The 23,371-nt window shown below is 38.9% G+C and overlaps 1 long non-coding RNA gene across 1 annotated transcript; it reads left to right on the top strand.

The window, feature by feature from the left end:
* Window positions 1–354: 354 nt before the first annotated feature.
* On the top strand, window positions 355–7,269 carry LOC132425518 (uncharacterized). Its single transcript, XR_009519451.1, has 3 exons — window positions 355–486; window positions 1,295–1,445; window positions 6,641–7,269. It is a non-coding gene; the product is annotated as an uncharacterized lncRNA (long non-coding RNA).
* Window positions 7,270–23,371: the final 16,102 nt, after the last annotated feature.

Raw genomic sequence — 23,371 nt, 5'->3', positions numbered from 1 at the left:
GGTGGCGGGGATCGCCGAGCCGTAGGTGCGGCTCAGCGCCACCACCAGCTTCGCCCGGTTCTGATGCGGCTCCTGCGCCAGCTGGAAGGCCTCCTTAATCGGCAGCAGAACCCCATGGCGCCAGAACCCGGCCGGTAAGAATCTGTCGGCTCTCAGCCGTATCTGGCTCGACTGACCACGGCCAGACTTTCTGCAGACAAACTTCAGACTTCGGTCAGCCGGCCGCGGACAGCCGGGGGCGTGGTTACCGCCAGAAAGCTCAAATAACTCCCGCGGGAAAAGGCAATACCGCGAGACGAACGCGAGGGCAGGGGCGACTCTTAGCTCCGCGCATGCGCAGAGGGCCGAGCCATCCTTTTTCCGGCTGGAAGTGTGATTTCTGTGAGTGTTGAGGTTAGATGGGAAGTGGTGTTGTGTAGAGAATGGGGGGCGAGGCGCACCGCGAGTCGGCAGGCGAGGCGCGAGGCTCGCGGCGCTCGGCTGGAGGTGAGAAGGAAGAAAGGCAACCTCTGGTGGGAGTGGTCCGGAGTCCGCTAAAGGGAGACATTCTGGGGTTCGTTGGCGGGAGGCACGTTTTGCTTTTGCTCAAGGGGCGAATGGACATCTACCGGGGGAAGGGGTCAGCGATCCGGGATCCGAGGGAAGATGTTCTCGGGCCACATGAAGGGGTCAGGCTGAGGTTCTTAGGCCTAGTTAGGTCCCTAGAGAACTGGAGCAAACGGGAGTCTCCTGGGAAGAGGGTTACATTCTAATCTACTTAAAGCTCGTACCTGCAAGTTCCTACTCTTGAGGCCTAAGTATTACTGATGTGTGCACAATGGCAATACAGGAAACAAAGGATAATATCAGAGACGGAAAGAAGGTAATTTTAAGTTACTGGTTATGGGACAGGTTTGCAATGCCTTCAGGAAGGAATCAAGCTTTAAACATCCCTTTTAAAAATAGAATATCTTTAGACAGACAAAAAGTTGAAATAAAACTATAACTAATACATATGTACTTGACACCCAACTGGAGAAATAGTTATTATATAACTGGAGTCCTTTGTCTGCTCCACCCAGTCCCGTTATGTTCCCTCTTGACCAAGGTAACCACGCTTTTAATTTTGGATTACATATAGTGCTGTTTTGCATAGTTTTAACAAGCAGAAATGTGTATATCCTTTGGCAGCTTTCTTTAACTTAATATAAGATTTGTCCGTGTTATGTAACTCTAGTTCATTCCTTGTAACAGCTGAACAGGTGTTCCCTTATATGCATATATCACTATCCATTTTCTTGCTTTGTATCCCCAGGTCCTGGCACATCGTAAATACTTACATCTTAGTTGATTGGATGAATGCTGTAGCATTTGAGCTAAATCATGAAGAATGAATAGAATTTCAAATGACTTAAGGCAAGGGGAATACCAGCCAGAGCGAAAGCAGAAGCATGAAAGTGCATGAGGTATTTCAAGAACTCCCATAGTCTTAGAGCTTCAAGTGTAGAATAGTATGGAGATATGGGATGAAGGAGAAACCTAGAGCGATAGGATGAGGCTTTAAGAGGTAAAAATTCATGGCAGGGAATTAAAGACCACACCTGTCAAGCATCATAGCAATAATGATCATTGCATTAAGCATGTAAGGCAATCATGCAGACCTGCTTAAAATCCTAACACATTTTCCTAGTCCATTCGTAGCACCACTTTTGTAAACAACTATTTCATACCTTATTCTGTCAAACTTGCAACATTTTCTGCTTCTGACTCCCATTTAGCTGTTACCTTGCATCCTCTTTCAGTTAGAAAAGGACTTCCCCATGCTTTCATCCCCACATCTATCAGGTCTATACCCTAATATATTATGTCTGCTATTATTGTAGGTGTATTGTCTGCTTGAGGAGAGAGAGTAAGCCCTTTAAGAATACTTTTTGGATATAACAATCTGAAGCATAGCTGATTATGAACTCCCACAGAGAACTGGATTGAAATGAGAATAGTAAAAATATAAAAGAACAGAATGATTTAAAGACAATTGTTTTTGTCTAAAAGAATAATTACTTATTGTAATATAAATGAGATATTAGGGTTTTTTTTAATGTGTTTCTTATTTTCAGGTAGATTTAAGTGTTAGGCTTTATAAGATAAATCTGAATATAGTTTACATTTATGTTTTTATAAGACCATTGTTTCTAGTATCTAACATTATAAGCAGTTTATTTTGAAATAGAATATCGTTGATCCAATTTTAAAGAATAGGTCATACTAACCTTTGTCTTACATATTACCAAATTGTTCAAATATAGTTTGGTAACTTATTTTTCATTGATTAATAAAAACAATGTACATGGTACAGTTTGCTACAGGTGTCATTCTCTCATTTAATCTTTCAAATACATTTACTGAGTACCTACCATTACAACAAACACTGTTCTAGGAACAGGTCATTATTATTGCACCTTGGTATATAAGAAACTTTCAGCTACAAGTATTTGGTCACCTTAATTGAAATTCTCTCCTAAAGAATGGCTAAGATAGATGCACACCCAATTAAAGAGCATTATTGCTCTGAAATGTGGTTATATATCCACAACAGTCAGCCTCAACACACACATCTTAAGCATCAGTGCACACATCTATAGATTTTTGAAGTTTTGGCCAGAAAGGACCTGTCCCAGCAGAACCCATCTGGCTTATGGAATCACACATGTAGTTATTCATGCTAATGTATGTATATGCTCTGATTTACATTGAGTTCTAATTGAGAATATCTCTGTTTAAAGTTCCAAAACTTACGGTTAGACCAAAACCCTCAGGTTTGAACCTGTCCCTCCAAATTCCTATGACTTGCCATTAAGGCACCTTTCAGAGACATAGATAAAGAAAAGAGAGGGCAAACAAAAGACTTTGGAGAACGTTTTAACACTGTTTTTCTTTATAAGGTAAATGTCTATAAAATATCTGGGGAGAGGTGGCATACAGGATAAAATTGTAGTGGTTTGAAATTCATGTGGAGAGAAGGAACATTAAAAACAAGTGAGCATCCTTCAGTATGACAGGAAGAATCAATAAATGTTCTATTTCAGCTGTTAAGGGCAGTTATATATCTGAGTCAGATTGCTTCAAGGCTGTTGTGAATTGCTCTCCAGCTCTTTTTATTCATCAAAGAGATTTAGATGCAGTTGCTTTTTCAGCAGTTTAGTTCTGATTTAATATATTGATGCTGTCCACCATGCTGTGACATCCAATAGGCGTCTGCCATAAACTCTTTAGTCCTACTAACTACCTTGGCAGACAGGACATAAGACCTCCAAAGAAAAGCTTTGCCTGTTTCTCACACCAGGCCCTGAATTCCCCCATATGTACTCTTTTTAAAGTGTAATCAGGTACCATATACATTAGATCTCTAGCAACTTGTCCTAGTTAAAGCATTCATAATATAATAACTAATCAAGTTGATATTTCCAAGCCCCTCCTAAGGCAACCAACACCTAAAAATGCCACCATCCTAATAAACCCTGACCTTTGCCCCTATTTGTAGGTCTTCCTGTTGACACTAATGCTTTATATTACTAAACACAGAAAACTATGCCAAGAGACTGCTAGCCTAGAGACAAGGTTATACATTTTGATCTCTTGCATATTACAACTTAACCCTACTCCCTATAGCAAAGTTTTCTCAGATGACTCCTGCTGCCACCTTCCTGAAGCTGCATTCCAACAACGTTGTTCTAGAATGCCATTTAAAGCTTTTAGTCTCATATAAAATATCTGCTCCTAAATTCAAGATTTAGTATTTGTCCAATGCCAAACTGACCAAATAGTCTTATCTTGACAGCTCCCCACGTCACTTTTCTCACTGAATTATACTAAATTGTGTAACCCATCTCACCAGCCACCTTTACCCCTCAGTTCTGACTTGGTTCTATTTATTGGCAGTTCATATCAGAGACATCAACAGAATAACTCAGTACCAGAGTAGGCCATCACAGCTCAGGAAATCCTAGAGCAGTCCCTTTGGCATTATTTGAAGTCTGTCAGCATGTGTGAATTACGTTAACAAAAGCTGGCACCATTGCAAAAAAAAAAAAAAGTTGAGCAACATCTATGCTTTATCTATAAAGCATAATCTGTGCCCACAATATTGACAAGCTCCAGCAACAAAAGGATACACAACCTTTGCCGGGATCCTCTTTAAAAATGTACTTGTACATACGATGCAGCAGTCAGGTTCCTTAGTATCTACCCAAAGGAGTTGAAAACTTTTGTCCACACAAAAACCTACAACCAATGTTTATAGCAGCTTTATTCATAGTTGCCAAAATTTGGAAGCAACTAAGATGTTTTTCAGTAGGTGAATGGATAAATAAACTGTTATAGCCAGACAATGAAGTATTTTTCAGTGCTAAAAAGAAATAAGCTATCAAGTCATGAAAATACATGGAGGAACCTTAAATGCATATTACTAAGTGAAAGAAGCCAATCTGAAAAATCTATATACATATAATTCCAACGGTATGGCACTCTGGAAAAGGCAAGACTGTGGAGCTGAGCTGGTAAAAAAAAAAAAAAAAAAAATTCGGTGACTATTAGAGATTGGTGGCAGTGGGAGTGGGGATAGGAAAGAAGGGAGGCAGAGGCACGGGATTTTTAGGGCAGTGAAAATACTCTGTATGAAACCATAACGATGGATACATGTCATACATTTGTCAAAATTCATAGAGTGTACAACACGAAGAGTGAACCTTATGTAAAGGGTGGACTTCGGGTGATTATGATGTGACACTGTAGGTCTATCAGCTGTAACAAGTACCACTCCGGTGGGGGATGTTGGTGATGGTGAAGACTGTGCATAGGTGGGGGCAGGAAATATATGGGAAATCCCTACCTTTTGCTCAGTTTTGCTGTGAACCTAAAGTTGTTCTTTAAAAAAATAAAGCTTATTAAAATTTTAAAAAGTGCAGTATACATGACATACTGTAAGTCCCCTTCAAGTTTACTGTTAAAAATAAGTAATGAAGTCTCAGGGAAGAATCTCACTAAGGCCTTCTCCATCTGGCAACATCTTTCTTGTTTCAAGGTCACCATCCACTCTGATGCCTCTTTCAAAGCTGGCTTTATTAAAAGATTAGGCCACCACATAAATACAGTGTGACAGGCTGATGAAAATCGATGGCATTCAGATAATTTGTAGCACATTTTGCGTGCTGCCTGGTATTCCTGAAACCTATACCTTACTTGTGTACTGTATGATACCGTTTCACTCACAGGTGAAGGATGGGTGATAGCTAGAATGACAAATATTTAGTGTGTCCCCAAAACTGAAGGATTCCAATCTTCCTCTCAAGTGATTGGGGGAATCCATTCACCAGGCAAGTAATAAAAGTTATCTCGAGATACGGGTGTTTCAGCTTTAACACTATGACTTAGAAGAACTCGTGGAATGCAAAATTTATGCTAAAATATAACAGACATTATGTGGAAAATAGATTAGGGCCAAACTATGCAACTTTATAACCAGAACCAAGATGAAGTAAAAATGATCTACCTATGATTTGTTTTAATCAGGTATGATAAGGCAAACAGACACAGAAATGGCTGTCATGAAGTAGGTAGTTTTTATACAGATCCCTAGAAACAGGAGGTAGGGCATGCCGAGCCATGCCATACAGGGCGGCCACATGGGAAGCACCAGGATTGGGCAGGAGGGAGAGGGGGTGGAAGGGGAAATGTGGAAAAGCCTGTACTGTGGTTTTCTCAGGAAGGAATTGGTCAAGCAGGGTAAGCAGGTTTCAGATTGTCTTTCTTAACAGTTTCACCAGGATTCAGGGCATGGGGGCTGTCCGTAGTTCATGGTTACCTGGCCCTGGGGTAGTTAGGGCAGGGGAGTATCTGGAGAATAAGAACCTGATTTGGGAGGGTGGGAAAGTGTGGGTAGGGCTGGCTCTGGACTGGTTAGTTTGCATATGAAAGTTGTGTTCCTGGGTTGAGCTATCAGTCAAGTTGTTTGCTATCTCTAGGAATTACCCAACCCTGGGAGGATTAGTTCCCTCTATGATTAGTGAGACCCCACATGCCAGAGCATCAAGAATTACAGAAAATAAGAAAATCTAGTTAATGCAAACAATCCTGATAAAACTATTAACACTTAAAATGTTTAATTTCTAATAAACACTACAGTAAATGTAAGACTTTACCCTTCCTCCCCCCCCCCCCCCCCCCCCCCCGCAAAGTGGCATTACTTGATGGAGAGCTTTGTAAGGAAGTGCTGTATTATGCTGATAAGACCCAAATATCCTAAGTTCAAAGAGAGCAGTGCGGGAAGTACTTACAAGATGGGCATGGCCAAACTGAGCTAAGAGGAAATATATATAGTGAATGAGCTGTGCTCCTCCATGGTTTCCTGTGTTTAGCTTTGTCAATGTACTTTGCATCTCCTGATGCGACTCCCAGGTCTTACATCATTTTTTCTATCTCCCAATCTTGGTTGAGGTGGTTTGCCTTACAGAAAAAGGCCTAAGCCTATATAACATTGTGTTGAGAGCTACCAGCTTTTTGCTTCAGCACCCATGACCTTGGATTCTGTAAAGGTCCCTATAGCTGGCAACACTATTTCTCTGTATTGTAATGCTTAATGTCATATCTCTGGTCTTATTCCCAGGTCAAGGATGCATTCCAAGACAGTTCTAAAAATATGTCACCAACTCCAACCTTACAGTTGACCTAGCCATGGAAAACCTCATTGGAACCTCATGAGATCAGACAATACTGGCACTCTTAAAAACCCTTCCCATCAAAAAGTATCAGGAATGAAAATCAGGAATGATATATACCTACCACTTCAAGAAAGTCTCTGTATCAGCCAGCAGTTTAGCAGATCAGCTAGTTTCTTTGGTCATCAAGCAGACATAGTCAAGCCACTAACACAAAAGAGGAAAACGTCTCTATGTCAGTGTTTTTCACATTATGCATGTGACCCATTTAGTAGGTCATGAAATCAATTTTGTGAGTCATGACGAACATTTTTAAAAACAAAATAAAATATAAAATATCACAGTGGTTTGCATGAATCCTTTGCCAGAATTATACACCTTGCAAGGAATACTAAGGTCATAAGTTTCAATATGTGGAAAGATATTTGATGGAGGGGATATGATGAATAGAATGTACATTGATTGCCTAAGAAATGGTTTTTCAATCATTTTCCAATGATGTCTTATTTGGTTTTCATAATAACAAGGTTGATCTGCAGTCTAGTTGTATATTACCATGACTTGCAATTGTATATAAAGTCTGAGATGTTCCACTGAGATTCATTTGCAAACTGCAATTTTGGAAAGATGTTATCTAGGCTGTAAAAAAAAAAAAATATATATATATATATATATATATATACACACATATACATATTAGTGGCAATTATAGTTAGTGGCAATTATATTTTATTCAAAATTGCTTTTAAAATGGATCATTTCTTTTTTAAAAGAAAGAGGAATAATGAAGCAAAATATGCAGAAGCATGTTCAAGTTCTACTGCTGGATCTGGAAGTATGAATAGTGACAATATTGATAAAACTATTGACTCTAATCTGCAAACATCAACTTCATTTGAGCCATGTTTCAAAAAGAAAAAAGTAACTGCAAGGCGTTATAATGAAGATTATTTAAAATATGGTTTTATCAAATGTGAAAAACCCTTTGAAAATGACAGACCTCAGTGTCTTATTTGTAATAATATTCTTGCAAATGAAAGCTTAAAACCTTCAAAATTAAAAAGGCACTTAGAAACACAGCATGCTGAACTTATTGATAAGCCTCTTGAATATTTTCAAAGAAAGAAAATAGATGTAAAGTCATCAACACAATTTCTTAGCTGCTCTACTACTGTTAGTGAGAAAACCTTATTATCATCATATTTAGTTGCATATCGTGTGGCAAAAGAGAAAATGGCTCACACAGCTGCTGAAAAAATTATTCTTCCAGCATGTTTGGATACGGTGCGTACAATTTTTGATGATAAATCTGCTGATAAATTAAAAACGATTCCTAGTAATAACACAATATCTCTTCGAATTTGTACAATTGCTGAACATTTAGGGGCAATGCTTATTACTGGGTTACAGTCGGGAATGGATTTTGCAATCCAGCTTGATGAAAGCACAGATACTGGAAGCTGCACAGCACTTTTAGTCTATGTCAGATATGCGTGGCAAGGCGATTTTATGGAGGATTTTTTGTGTTGTTTAAACTTAACCTCACACCTAAGTGGATTAGATATTTTCACAGAATTATAAAAGTGCATTGTTGGTCAGTATAAATTAAACTGGAAAAACTGCAAAGGAATTACAAGTGACGGAACAGCAAACATCACTGGAAAACAGAGCAGAGTAATTAAAAAATTGCTAGAAGTTACTAGTGGTGCGTGGAATCATTGTTTTATACATCATGAAGCATTAGCATCCAGAGAGATCCCACAGGAGCTCATGGAAGTATTGAAAAAGGCAGTGAAAGTTGTTAACTTTATTAAAGGAAGCTCATTAAACAGCCGACTTCTTGAAACGTTTTGTTCGGAGATTGGAGCTAATTATACCCACTTACTGTTTCACACCAAAGTTCGTTGGTTGTCTCTAGGGAAAATACTGAGCAGGGTTTACGAACTTAGGAATGAGATCCACGTTTTTCTTACTGAAAAGAAGTCTCATTTGGCAACTATTTTTGAGGATGATATTTGGGTAACGAAACTGGCATATTTAACTGATATTTTTGGCATCCTTAATGAACTACGTTTAAAACTACAGGGGAAAAACAGTGACATATTCCAACAGGCCGAATGTATCCAAGGATTCCAGAAGGCGTTACTGTTGTGGCAAGCGAAGCTTAAAAGCAATCGTCCTAGCTACTACATGTTTCCAAGGTTTTTGCAGCACATTGAAGAGAATGTTATCAATGAAAACATTTTGGAAGAAATAAAACTAGAGATATTGTTGCACCTCACTTCTCTCTGTCAAACCTTTAACCATTTATTCCCAGAAGAGAAATTTGAAACATTAAGACAGAATTGTTGGGTAAAAGATCCGTTTGCTTTTCGAAACCCAGAATCAATAATTGAGTTAAACTTGGTGCCTGAAGAAGAAAATGAATTATTGCAGCTCAGTTCTTCATATACATCGAAGAATGATTATGAAACACTAAGTTTATCAGCATTTTGGATTAAGATAAAGGAAGACTTTCCTTTGATAAGTCAAAAGAGTATCCTGCTATTATTACCATTCACAGCAACTAGTTTGTGTGAAATAGGATTTTCGGTCTTAACCCAGTTAAAAGCAAAGGAAAGGACCGGATTAAATGGCGCAGCAGATATGCGACTAGCATTATCCTCCTGTGTTCCAGACTGGAATGAACTTATGAATGGGCAAGCACACCTACCACGTTAAATAAATCTTTTTTTTTTAATTGGAGTATAGTCACTTTACAATGTTGTGTAAACAAATCTTACCTGGTTTTTGTTTCTGCAGTTCTCATTTTGTGATTTTTTTATCTGTTGTATTTAAATGTTAATATAGCAGTGTATGTGATAACTTTGTTTTTATTTTTGTTATATTTTAATACTAATAAAATCAGTGTAATTTTATGTTCATTGAACAAAAATTTAATGAACTTCTATTAGAGGTCAGGTACCGTTCTAGGCACATTTGGGATACGAAATGAAGAAAACAGAGACCATTCTCTAGTGGAGCTTATGTTCTGGCAAGGAGAGAGAGAAACAATAAACATAATAAATAACCTTTATAATATTTAGACTTTAATAAGTGCTATAGAAAGTAATAAGAAAGGAAGTCAGGGAACTATTTGGGGACCAAATCATGAAGGGCTCTAGACCACTTTAGGGGCTCTGGATTTTTGTCAGTGAAATGGAGAGCAGTTGGGTTCTGTGGAGGAAAGACATGATGTGAATTCGGTTTTAAAAAACTCACTAAGTAGGCTTCCCTGGTGGCGCAGTGGTTGGGAGTCCGCGTGCCGATGCAGGGGACGCGGGTTCGTGCCCCGGTCCGGGAAGATCCCACATGCCGCGGAGCGGCTGGGCCCGTGAGCCATGGCCGCTGAGCCTGCGCGTCCGGAGCCTGTGCTCCGCAACGGGAGAGGCCACAACAGTGAGAGGCCCGCGTACCGCAAAAAAAAAAAAAAAAAAAAAAAAAAGAGGTAAAAAACTCACTCTGACTTCTATTTTGAGAATAGATTGAATTATATGTTACCTCTTTAAAGAGGTCTTTCCTAACCACTTTAGTTTGGGTACATCCTTCTTTATTCTTCCTTTTATTTCTTTGTTTTCTTGGTAGTATGTAATTTGTAATAGTTGTATTTATTTATGTGATTACTAGTTCTGTCAACCTCACCTTGAAATGCATGCTCTATAGGAGCAGAGATCGTGTCATCTTGCATGATACATAGTAAATGGACATTCCATTTACATTTGTTGGAGAAAAAAATCAATAACATCTAATACCTGTAACATGAGGTCATAGTCCCAGGAATAATAATTAAATGTATGGCAAATTTCTTTGCCATTTTTACGTTAAAAAATCTGATTTTGTCAGATAATCTCTATAAGCATCCCCAAACGGCATTGATTGATGTTGCTTCCTCACATCATTGCTGGAAATTAAGCAATTTAATTGCTTAATATGTCTTCCTCAAACTAATTTCAACTTCTGCCTCTCTTTACATATTTCCTGACCCCACTGGGTGATGTTTCTTTGGGCGTGGTCTTTCTCTAAAATCATATAGGTTGGCAGCTCCTTTCCATCAGCCACTCTTGGCATTATTGAAACATTTGATTTTTCAGATTTTCTATTCTATTAAAGGTAATAGATTTTCCCCCCTTATTCATGCTTAAAATACAGTTGGAAGACAGTTTTCCATGAATAGCTCACATTTCTGCACAGTCTGGATCCTCTGAATGAAAGTATTTGTGTTTAAGTTAAGAACACTTGTGTAAGGAGACATTCCAGAATGGTGAAACTAGAGACATCTTCCCAAGAAACATCCCAGGGAAGTAAATATAAAGCCTTTTCCTACCTCCCTGGAGACATTTGCGTGCATTCCAGAAGTAATGAGTGATCTCCCTGTAGGGAAGGGTGAGAGGATATACCAGCAGCCCCCACTGTGTGCAGAGCTAACACCTGTGGGAATTGGGGCATGGGAAACCAACCCACGATGCTGATCTGGCTCCTTTTTTTTTTTTTTTTTTTTTTGCTATGAGTGACAAATTGTATCTCTGACCCAAAGGTCTTGTGTCTTTATGTCAGTATATGTCACTTCTACAAAATCCCTTTTACTATGTACAACATATTCACAGGTTCCAGGGATTAAGACTTGGCTATCTTTACGGGGGACCATTATTCAGCTTATCACAGTCCACTGCCAGTCCGCGAAGACTCATACATCCCACATGAGAAATACCTTCACCCATTCCAAGGCCCCCCAGAGTCTCAGCCCATTACAGTATCAACTCAAGTCTAAAATCTCATATCTAATCATCTAAATTATGGGTGCAGTTCTGATATAATGTGTCCTGGGGCAAAATCCTCTACCTGTGGAGCTGTGAAACTAGAAAGCATGTTTGTGCTCTAGAAATACAGTGGTGGGACAGGCATAGAGTAACAGATCCATTCTCATTCAAGAAGGGAGAAAATGAAGAAAAAGAGTCAGTTAATTACTTTTGAAGTCCACCTAGGCAAACTCCATTAAGTTTCAAAGCCTGGAAATAAACTTACACGGCTCATGCCTCTGCCCTCTGGACCCCTGACTCCACTCTTTGGAGCTTTCCACCCTTGGAATCATCCTTTTTCATGAAGAGTAACACATGTCTGCCACTGGGTGGTTTTTCTCAGCATGTTTTCTGCCTGTAGAATTTTGAGAGTCTTTTCATTTTTGCCCTCTGTCCCTCTTAGTCCAATTTGACAATGTTTCTGTTGGTATAGCCTTCTCAAAAACTTTGTGGGTCACGGAGATTCACTTTACTAAAAAACAGGCTACTCCACAGATCTTTCCTGAATAATTTCATCTGTTTTTGGCTTCTGAGTCTTACACCTCTTCAGAGAGCCCTCTATGTACTTGAATGTACTAACCTTTTGTACTTTCCAAGTACTAGCAAAAGTCTATCTACACTTAAAAATGGTTAAGATGATAACTTTTATGCATATTTTACTACAATTTAAAACATTTTTAATCAAAAAAGAAAAAGCTGTGCAACTACATCATTGGCTTACTCTGCAGAGCATGCTTTCTTGGCAGTGGATCTCTTAACTTCAGCATTGTTTGCAATCTGTGTAGGCTGAGAATTTCCCAAATCAAATTCTGCTTCCTTTTTGTAACAGTTCTCTCCGCTCCTCTCTCACATTTTACTGAAAGCAACCAAGAAGAAACCAGGTCACACCTTCAATATTTTCCTTGGAAATCTCAACCAAATACCCAAATTCATTGCTTAAAAGTTCTGTTTTCTGTATAATTATAGGACACAATCTAAGCTTTCTACCATTATATAATAGATCCCCTTCCCTCCAGTTTCCCAAATCACATTCCTCATTTCCTCTGAGACCTCACCAGCAGTCTTTAACACCCATATTTCTACTAACAGTCTGTTCAAGGCAATCTAGGACTTTTCCATCATGTTCCTCAAAATTCTTCCAACTTCTACCCATTACCCACTTCCAAACCACTTTCATATTTTTAGTATTTGTCACAGTAGAGTTGCCATATTTGGAGCTAGAAAAACATCTTTTTTCTGATGACTGAACTCACCTCACCCCTTCGCCAATCTCTCTTCTTCTTTGGGGCAGCCTCCTTGCAGACTCTGGCCAAGACTAGCCAAGAGTAATAATCCTGTGCTAATGATGTCCCAAGCTCAGTCTTGGAACTGAGGACAAAGGGAGGCAGAAAGAGGGATACTTTCAGATACCAAAATCTGTACTCATTTCCTACGGCTGCTGTAACAAATTACCACAATATTAATGGCTTAAAACAACACGAATTTATTCTCTTTTGGAGGTCAGAAGTACAATGATAGTCTCATTAGACTAAAGTCAAGGTGTCAGCAGGGTTTGTTCCTTCTGGAGACTCTGGGGAAGAATCTGTTTCCGTACTTTTTCAAGCTTCTAGAGTCTGCCTGCATTCCCTGCCTCACATCTTCAAAGCCAGCAGCAAATCACCTTCAAATATCTCTCTGCTTCCATCATCACATTGCCTTCTCTGTACGATCACCTCTCTGGGTGATTGCCCTTCTCTTATGATTACATTGGACCCATCCAGACAATCTACTGTAATCTCTCCATCTCAAGATCCTTAAATTAATCGCATTTGCAAAGTCCCTTTTACTATGTAAGGTAATGTATTCAGAGGTTCTGGGGACTAGGACACGGACATCTTTGTGGGGCCATTACTCAGCTTACCACAACCCAAAATAAACAAGGAACAAATAAGCTGTTAATAAGTATTTGAAACATTCCTTGAGGGGACACTATGAAACACTGTTCTAAAAACTTCAAATTCATGATATCTCTTGCTTCATCCTCAAGCAACCAAAAATGCCAACTAATAAACAAGACAAAATTTTAAATAAGGAAGTTCAGAAAGTATTGAAAGCTCTTGATGTTCAAGAGCACAAATTTCAGAGAGCACTGAAATCACAACTAACTGCTGAACAATCATTGACAGAAAGACACCGGAACTCACCAAAAAAGATACCCCACATCCAAAGACAAAGGAGAGGTGACAAAGAGATGGTAGGAGGGGTGCAATCACAATAAAATCAAATCCCATAGCTGCTGGATGGGTGACTCACAAATTGGAGAACACTTATACCACAGAAGTCCACCCACTGGAATGAAGGTTCTGAGGCCCACGTCAGGCTTCCCAACCTGCGGGTCTAGTAACAGGAGGAGGAATTCCTAGAGAATCAGACTTTGAAGGCTAGCAGGATTTGATTGCAGGACTTTGACAGGACTGGGAGAAACAGAAACTGCACTCTTGGAGGGCACACACAAAGTAGTGTGCGCATCGGGACCCAGGGGAAGGAGCAGTGACCCCGTAGGAGACTGAATTAGACCTACCTGCTAGTATTAGAGGGTCTCCTGCAGAGACGGGCGGTGGCTGTGGTTCACTGTGGGGACAAGGACGCTGGCAGTGGAAGTTCTGGGAAGTACTCTTTGGCGTGAGCACTCCCAGAGTCCGCCATTAGCCCCACCAAAGAGCCAGGTAGGCCCCAGTGTTGGGTCGCCTCAGGCCAAAAAACCAACAGGGAGGGAACCCAGCCTCACCCATCAGCAGACAAGCAGATTAAAGTTTTACTGAGCACTGCTCACCACAGCAACAGCCAGCTCTACCCACCAACAGTCCCTCCCATCAGGAAACTTGCACAAGCCTCTTAGATAGACAGAGGGCAGACAGCAGAAGCAAGAAGAACTACAATCCTGCAGCCTGTGGAAGGAAACCACATTCACAGAAATATACACAAAATGAAAAGGCAGAGGACTTTGTACCGGATGAAGGAACAAGATAAAACCCCAGAAAAACAACTAAATGAAGTGGAGATAGGCAAACTTCCAGAAAAAGAATTAGAATAATCATAGTGAAGATGATCCAGGACCTTGGAAAAAGATTGGAGGCAAAGCTCGAGAAGATGCAAGAATGTTTAACAAAGACATTAGAAGAATTAAGAACAAACACCTAGAAGAATTAAATAACAAACAAACAGAAATGAACAATAAAATAATTGAAATGAAAAATACACTAGAAGGAATCAATAGCAGAATAACTGAGGCAGAAGAACACATAAGTGACCTGGAAGACAGAATGGTGGAATTCACTGCCATGGAACAGAATAAAGAAAAAGAATGAAAAGAAATGAAAACAGCCTAAGAGACAACTGGGACAACATGAAACACAACAACATTCACATTATAGGGGTCTCAGAAGGAGAAGGGAGAGAGAAAGGACCCGAGAAAATATTTGAAGAGATTATAATCAAAAACTTGCCTAACATGGAAAAGGAACTAGCCACCCAAGTCCAGGAAGCGCAGAGACTCCCAGGCAGGATAAACCCAAGGAGAAACATGACGAGACACATAGTAAACAAATTGGGAAAAATTAAAGACAAAGAAAATTGCTCAATGCAGCAAGGGAAAAACTACAAATAACATACAAGGGAACTCCCATAAGGTTAACAGCTGATTTCTCAGCAAAAACTCTACAAGCCTGAAGGGAGTGGCATGATATACTTAAAGTGATGAAAGGGAAGAACCTACAACCAAGATTACTCTACCTGGCAAGGATCTCATTCAGATTTGACAGAGAAATCAAAAGCTTTACAGACAAGCAAAAGCTAAGAGAATTCAGCACAACCAAACCAGCTCTACAGCAAATGCTAAAGGAACTTCTTTACATGGGAAACACAAGAGAAGAAAAGGACCTAAAAAAACAAACCGAAAACTATTAAGAAAATGGTAATAGGAACATACATATTGATAATTACCTTAAACGTGAATGGATTAAATGCTACAACCAAAAGACACAGTCTCGCTGAATGGATACAAAAACAAGACCCATATATGTGCTGTCTACAAGAGACCCACTTCAGACCTAGGGACACATACTGACTGAAAGTGAGGGGATGGAAAAAGATTTTCCATGCAAATGGAAATCAAAAGAAAGCTGGAGTAGCAATTTCTTATCAGATAAAGGGGACTTTAAAATAAAGAATGTTACAAGAGACAAGGAAGGACACTACATAATGATCAAGGGATCAATCCAAGAAGAAGATATAACAATTATAAATATATATGCACTCAAAATAGGAGCACCTCAATACATAAGACAAATGTTAACAGCTATAACAGAGGAAATCAACAGTAACACAATAATAGTGAGGGACTTTAACACCTCACTTACACCAATGGACAGATCATCCAGACAGAAAATTAATAAGGAAACACAAGCTTTAAGTGACACAATAGACCAGATAGATTTAATTGATATTTATATGACATTCCAGTCAAAAACAGCAGATTACACTTTCTTTTCAAGTGCACATGGAACATTCTCCAGGATAGATCACATCTTGGGTCACAAATCAGGCCTCAGTAAATTTAAGAAAATTGAAATCATATCAAGCATTGTTTCTGACCACAGTGCTATGAGATTAGAAATCAATTACAGGGAAATAAATGTAAAAAACACAAACACATGGAGGCTAAACAATATGTTACTAAGTAACCAAGAGATCACTGAAGAAATCAAAGAGGAAATCAAAAAATGCCTAGAGACAAATTACAATGAAAACACGATGATCCAAAACTTATTGGATGCAGTAAAAACAGTTCTAAGAGGGAATTTTATAGCAATACAAGCCTACCTCAAGGAACAAGAAAAATCTCAAATAAACAATCTAACCTTACACCTAAAGGAACTAGAGAAAGAAGAACAAACAAAACCCAAAGTTAGTAGAAGGAAAGAAATCATAGAGATCAGAGCAGAACTAAATGAAATAGAAACAAAGAAAATAATAGCAAAGATCAATAAAACTAATAGCTGGTTCTTTCAGAAGGTAAACAAAATTGACAAACCATTAGCCAGACTCATCAAGAAAAAGAGGGAGAGGACTCAAATCAATAAAATTAGAAATGAAATAGGAAAAGTTACAACAGACACCACAGAAATACAAAGGATTCTAAGAGACTACTATAAGCAAATCTATGCCAATAAAATGGACAATCTGGAAGAAATGGACAAATTCTTAGGAAGGTATAGCCTTCCAAGACTGAACCAGGAAGAAATAGAAAATATGAACAGACAAATCACAAGTAATGAAATTGAAACTGTGATTAAAAATCTTCCAAGAGGAACTTCCCTGGTGGCACAGTGGTTGAGAATCTGCCTGCTAATGCAGGGGACACGGGTTCGAGCCCTGGTCTGGGAGGATCCCACATGCCACGGAGCAACTAGGCCTGTGAGCCACAACTACTGAGCCTGTGTGTCTGGAGCCTGTGCTCCGCAACAAAAGAGGCGGAGATAGTGAGAGGCCCGCGCACCACGATGTAAAGTGGCCCCCGCTTGCGACAACTAGAGAAAGCCCTCACACAGAAACGAAGACCCAACACAGCCAAAAATAAATAAATAAATTAATTAATTAAAAAAAAATCTTCTAGCAAACAAAAGTCCAGGACCAGATGGCTTCACAGGTGAATTCTATCAAACATTTAGAGAAGAGCTAACACCCATCCTTCTCAAACTCTTTCAAAAAGTTACAGAGGAAGGACCACTCCCAAAGTCATTCTACGAAGCCACCATTACCCTGATATCAAAACCAGACAAAGATATAACAAAAAAAGAAAATTAGAGAAAAATATCACTGATGAATATTAATGCAAAAATCCTCAACAAAATACTAGCGAACAGAATCCAACAACATATTAAAAAGATCATACACCATGATCAAGTGGGATTTATCCCAGGGATGCAAGGATTCTTCAATATACACAAATCAGTCCATGTGATACACCATATTAACAAATTGAAGAAGAAAAAGCATATGATCATCTCAATAGATGCAGAAAAAGGTTTTGACAAAATTCAACACCCATTTATGGTAAAAACTCTCCAGAAAGTTGGCATAGAGGGAACCTACCTCAACATAATAAAGGCCATATATGACAAGCCCACAGCAAAATGGTGAAAAACTGAAAGCATTTCCTCTAACACCAGGAACAAGACAAGGATGTCCACTCTCACCACTGTTATTCAGCATCGTTTTGGAAGTCCTAGCCATGGCAATCAGAGAAGAAAAGAGAAGTAAAAGGAATCCAAATTGGAAAAGAAGCAGTAAAAATGTCACTGTTTGCAGATGACATGATACCATACATAGAGAATCCTAAAGATGCCACCAGAAAACTACTAGAGCTAATCAATGAATTTGGTAAATTTGAAGGATACAAAATTAATGCACAGAAATCTCTTGCATTCACATACACTAATGATGAAAAATCTGAAAGAGAAATTAAGGAAACACTTCCATTGACCACTGCAACAACAACAACAAAAAATACCTAGGAATAAACCTACCTAACGAGACAAATGACCTGTATGCAGAAAACTGTAAGACACTGATGAAAGAAATTAAAGATGATACCAACAGATGGAGAGATATACCATGTTCTTGGATTGGAAGAATCAATATTGTGAAAATGACTATACTACCCAAAGCAATCTACAGATTCAAAGCAATCCCTATCAAATTACCAATGGCATTTTTTATAGGACTAGAACAAAAAATCTTTAAAATTATTATGGAGACACAAAAGACCCTGAATAACCAAAGTAGTCTTGAGGGAAAAAAACAGAGCTGGACTAATCAGACTCCCTGACTTCAGACTATACTACAAAGCTACAGTAAAAAAGACAATATGGTACTGGCACAAAAACAGAAATATAGATCGATGGAACAGGATAGAAAGCCCAGAAATAAACCCACGCATCTATGGTCAACTTAGCTATGACAAGGGAGGCAAGGATATACAATGGACAAAAGCCAGCCTCTTCAATAAATGGTGCTGAGAAAACTGGACAGCTACATGTAAAAGAATGAAATTTGAACACTCCCTAACACCGTACACAAAAATAAACTCAAAATGGATTAGAGACCTAAATGTAAGACTGTACACTATAAAACTCCTAGAGGAAAACATAGGAAGAACACACTCTGACATAAATCACAGCAAGATGGTTTTTTGATCCACCTCCTAGAGTAATGGAAATAAAATAAAAAATAAACAAATGGGACCTAATGAAACTTAAAAGCTTTTGCAAAGCAAAAGAAACTACAAACAAGGTGAAAATGCAACCCTCAGAATGGGAGAAAATATTGGCAAACGAATCAACGGACAAAGGATTAATATCCAAAATATATAAACAGCTCATGCAGCTCAATATTAAACAAACAACCCAATCAAAAAAATGTGCAGAAGACCTAAATAGACATTTCTCCAAAGAAGACATACAGATGGCCAAAAGGCACATGAAAAGCTGCTCAACATCACTAATTATTAGAGAAATGCAAATCAAAACTACAATGAGGTATCACCTCACACCAGTTAGATTGGCCATCATCAGAAAATCTAGAAACAACAAATGCTGGAGTGGGTGTGAAGAAAAGGGAACCCTCTTGCACTGTTAGTGGGAATGTGAATTGATACAGCCACTATGGAGCAGTATGGAGATTCCTTAAAGAACTAAAAATAGAATTACCATATGACCCAGCAATCCCACTACTGGGCACATGCCCAGAGAAAACCATAATTCAAAAAGACATGTGCACCCCAATATTCATTGTAGCACTATTTACAGTAGCCAGGTCATGGAAGCAACCAAAATGCCCATCGACAGACAAATGGATAAAGGAGATGTGATACACAGATACAATGGAATATTACTCAGCCATAAAAAGGAACGAAACTGGGTCATTTGTAGAGACGTGGATGTTTCCAGAGACTGTCATAGAGAGTGAAGTAAGTCAGAAAGAGAAAAACAAATATTGAATATTAACACATATATGTGGAACCTAGAAAAATGGTACAGATGAACCGGTTTTCAGGGCAGAAATAGTGACACAGATGTAGAGAACCAATGTATGGACACCAAGGGGAGAAAGTGGCAGGGGGAGGGGGTGGTGGTATGATGAATTGCAAGATTGGGATTGACATGTATACACTAATATGTATAAAATGGATAACTAATAAGAACTTGCTGTATAAAAAATATATAAAATAAAATTCAAAAAAAAAGAAAAAGAGCACAAAGTTCAAACTATTATTGTGTCCAAGGTCTTTAAGATATAATATATGGGAGTGGGATAGAGAAGGTGGGAGGGAGACGGAAGAGGGAGGAGATGTGGTGATATATGTATATATATAGCTGATTCACTTTGTTATAAAGCAGAAACTAACGCACCATTGTAAAGCAATTATACTCCGATAAAGATGATAAAAAAAAAGAAAAAGAAAAAATGATATAGGACCCTAGGAATTCCCTGGAGGTCCACTGGTTAGGACTTCGTGCTTTCACTGCCGATGGTATGGGTTCAATCCTGTGTCAGGGGACTCAGATCCTGCAAGCTGCTAGGCGTGGGGAAAAAAAAAAGGTATGACCTTAACTTATTTTGTCAAGTCTCAACCTGTACCCTATTTATCAGTCAAAATAAAACTTTACCTTTTTCAGGAGAAGCCCCATGCTTTCCCGTTATTCTGTATTTGCTCAGGCAGTTGGGTCCATCTGAAATCTCTTTTCCCCCAATTCTGTATATCAGCATCCTATTCCTTCTAGAACTTCATGTACGGAGAATAAAAAAGTGTGTATTATTTTATATCTAGCTTCTTTCATTTAGCATATACATTTTTTTACATTCTTCAGTGTATCAGTAGTTCATTCCTTTGCACTGCTTAGTAGTATTTTATTGTAGCCTATATCACAATTTGTTTATTCTTCTCTTGTTGGGTATTTGCGTTGTTTAGGGGTTACTATGAATTAAGCTGCTGTGAACATTTCATGTATAAATCTTTGGGCAGGCATATTTTCATTTTCTCTTTGGTACATACCTAGTAGTGGAATGTCTTTTGGTGAGGTATCTGCTCAACTATTTTAAAAGCAGATACCATTTAAAAATTTGGGTTGTTTTTCTTATTTTTGAGTTGTCAAATTCTTTCTATTTTCTGGATATAAATGTTAAAGCATTAATTGAAACCATGCACCTCAGATTGCGACTTGAACCCATGCGGCCGGGACTTGAATATGGCCAAAACCCTGCTTGGGACTCGAACTCACGGTGTTTTAATTAGAATCACTCACCTGGTGTCTGGACTTACTGAGGCTCATGTTCTTTGTGTCTCAGCGTGGAAAGAATTCAGTGAGAGACAGAGTGATAGGTAAGAAGCAGATTTATTTAGAGTGAAACACACTCCACAGACAGAGTGTGGGCCATCTCAGAAGGTGAGAAAGGCACCAAGGTATGAGGTTGTCAGTTTTTATAGGGGTGGGTAATTTCATAGCCTAATGAGTGGGAGGAGTATTCCAACTGGTTCAGGAAGGGATGGTGGTTTCCAGGAATTGGGCCACCGCCCACTTTTTGATCCTTATGGTTGGCCTTGGAACTGTCATGGCACCTGTAGGTGTGTCATTTAGCTTGCTGATGTGTTACAGTGAGCATATACTGAGGCTCAGGGTCTAGTGGAATTTGACTTATCTGCCATCTTGGACCCATTTGGTTCTAATCAGTTTATGTCTCATCCTCTGGCTATGTCATTGTTTCAAAGGTTGTGCCCTGCCGCCTTCCCTCCTGTTTCATAATCAGCATTTACTTTATTATGACTTGTGAATATTATTCATGGCTGAGCTTAGAGAATTATATGACTATATATTTTTTTCTTATAAACTTGCTTAACTAGAGGTAGTAATCGTCTCCCTCCCCCTCCCCACCAGCTTATTTGTTTGATTGGTATTCTACATACATTTATGATTATGGTTAAATTCTCTGCAAGACATATAAATCTCACAATGCATTCAAAAGCATCAGTCAATACTTCAGGTGGTGTGTGTGTGATTTCTTTCCCTCTGTCTCTCTCTCTCTTTTTTTTTTTTGTTTCTTGGAAACATCCTTCCTAGAGCTGTCAGCACAATGAATGGAAATTACTTGCTCTCAAGTTCATCTCTGAAATTTCATACTCTTGAGATTTATCTTAAAAACTTCCAGAGAGAAGGTCAAATAAACAGGATTAGGAAAAGGGCTCTAGATTTTTCAATAGTAACATAGAAATCAGAGAACAGTGGAGCGCTGCCTTCAAAATTTTGAGGGAAAATGATTTGCAACTTAAAATTCTCTCTAACCAAACTCTCAATCAAGCATGAGGGTAGAATAATGACATTTTACATTATTATGCAAAAGTCAAAAAATTTAGCCCCTATGGCATCTTCTCAAGAAGCTATTGGAAGGTGTGCTTTAGACAAGGGATCTAGGAAACAGGGCATCAATCCAGGAGGGACAAGAACAGGCATCTTCCTGGGCCACTGCAAGACAACTATGCAGCAAGTTGAGAGCAGTAAGCTCAGACTGGGACAGTAAACTGGACAAAAAAGGGTGTTTCCAAGAAACAAAAAGAAAAGAGAGAGAGAGAAAGAAATCACACACACCACCTGAAATATTGACTGATGCTTTTAAATGCATTGAAAGATTTACATGCCTTGTAGAGAATTTGACCATAATCATAAGTGTACATATAATATCACAAACAAACAAATAAGCCAGTGGTTGGGGATGGTGGGAGGGAGACTATTATTACCTCTAGGGTAAGCACGAAGTTCACAAGAAAGGAAACAGAATCATAGAATACTACAACTCAGCCATGAATAATATTCACAAGTCATAATAACATAAATGCTGATTACTGAGTTAAAGCTTTGGATAAAAAGACTTGGACAATGAAGGGTGCAGAAGGATGCCTTTTGAGGATGTGTGGGGTTAAAGATAGAATTTCCTTTGACGTGGTGGGATGTCATAGAATACCATCCAAAATGGAAACATCAAGAAACAGCATACAGGCATATTATTTGGAAATGTGGAAGTAAATGCCAGGAAAACAAAAACAAAATACCTGTTGAAATAATTTAAAATGCTTATATCTGGAAAGTGGACTCGAGTTAGGGAGGGGCTGGACAGGACAATGAGAGTTTGGGTAATAAACTTTAAAAATAGAAAAGAGAGATTAAAATAAAATATTCCAGAACCCTCCACCCTACCTCTCACGGGTCTCCCACATTTATCACGTCTGCCAGGCACATAGCTATCATTACCGTAGGAATTGAGGACTTGGCCCTCCAGTGAGTTCTGTTAATCTCAAATCTCTACACTGATTGTCTCTGGAATTTTGCATCTATCTGGAAGGGAGATTGCGACCTCCGACAAGCTACTTAACTTCCCTGAATTCACTCACCTGTAAATGGGAGTGATGAACCTAGCTTGGAGGGATATTGTGAAAAGGCAATGAAAATTATGCTTGCAAAGTGGTTGGCACATAGTAACAGCTCAATAAATATTAGCTTTTGTGGTTATTATTTCCTGAAAACAAACACCGTCCACTCATCATTAGTCAGTGAGAAAGAGGGTGTCTGTGAAAGTTGTCATTGTTTGAAGCCAGAAAAATCTTCCTTCGGGAGGCCGAACTCGCCTCACCCCTTCTCCAACCTTGCTTCTTCTTTGGGCCTCCCACCTCGTGGACTCCGGCCGAGATTAGGCAAGGGCAATACTCCTGCCCCCGGAAATATCCCAACTCAGTTCCGGAGCTGAAGCAGAAAG

The sequence above is a fragment of the Delphinus delphis genome, chromosome 5 (assembly GCF_949987515.2).
Source record: "Delphinus delphis chromosome 5, mDelDel1.2, whole genome shotgun sequence".
Classification (NCBI taxonomy): Eukaryota; Metazoa; Chordata; class Mammalia; order Artiodactyla; family Delphinidae; genus Delphinus; species Delphinus delphis.
This window is presented reverse-complemented; position numbering and strand designations above follow the sequence as displayed.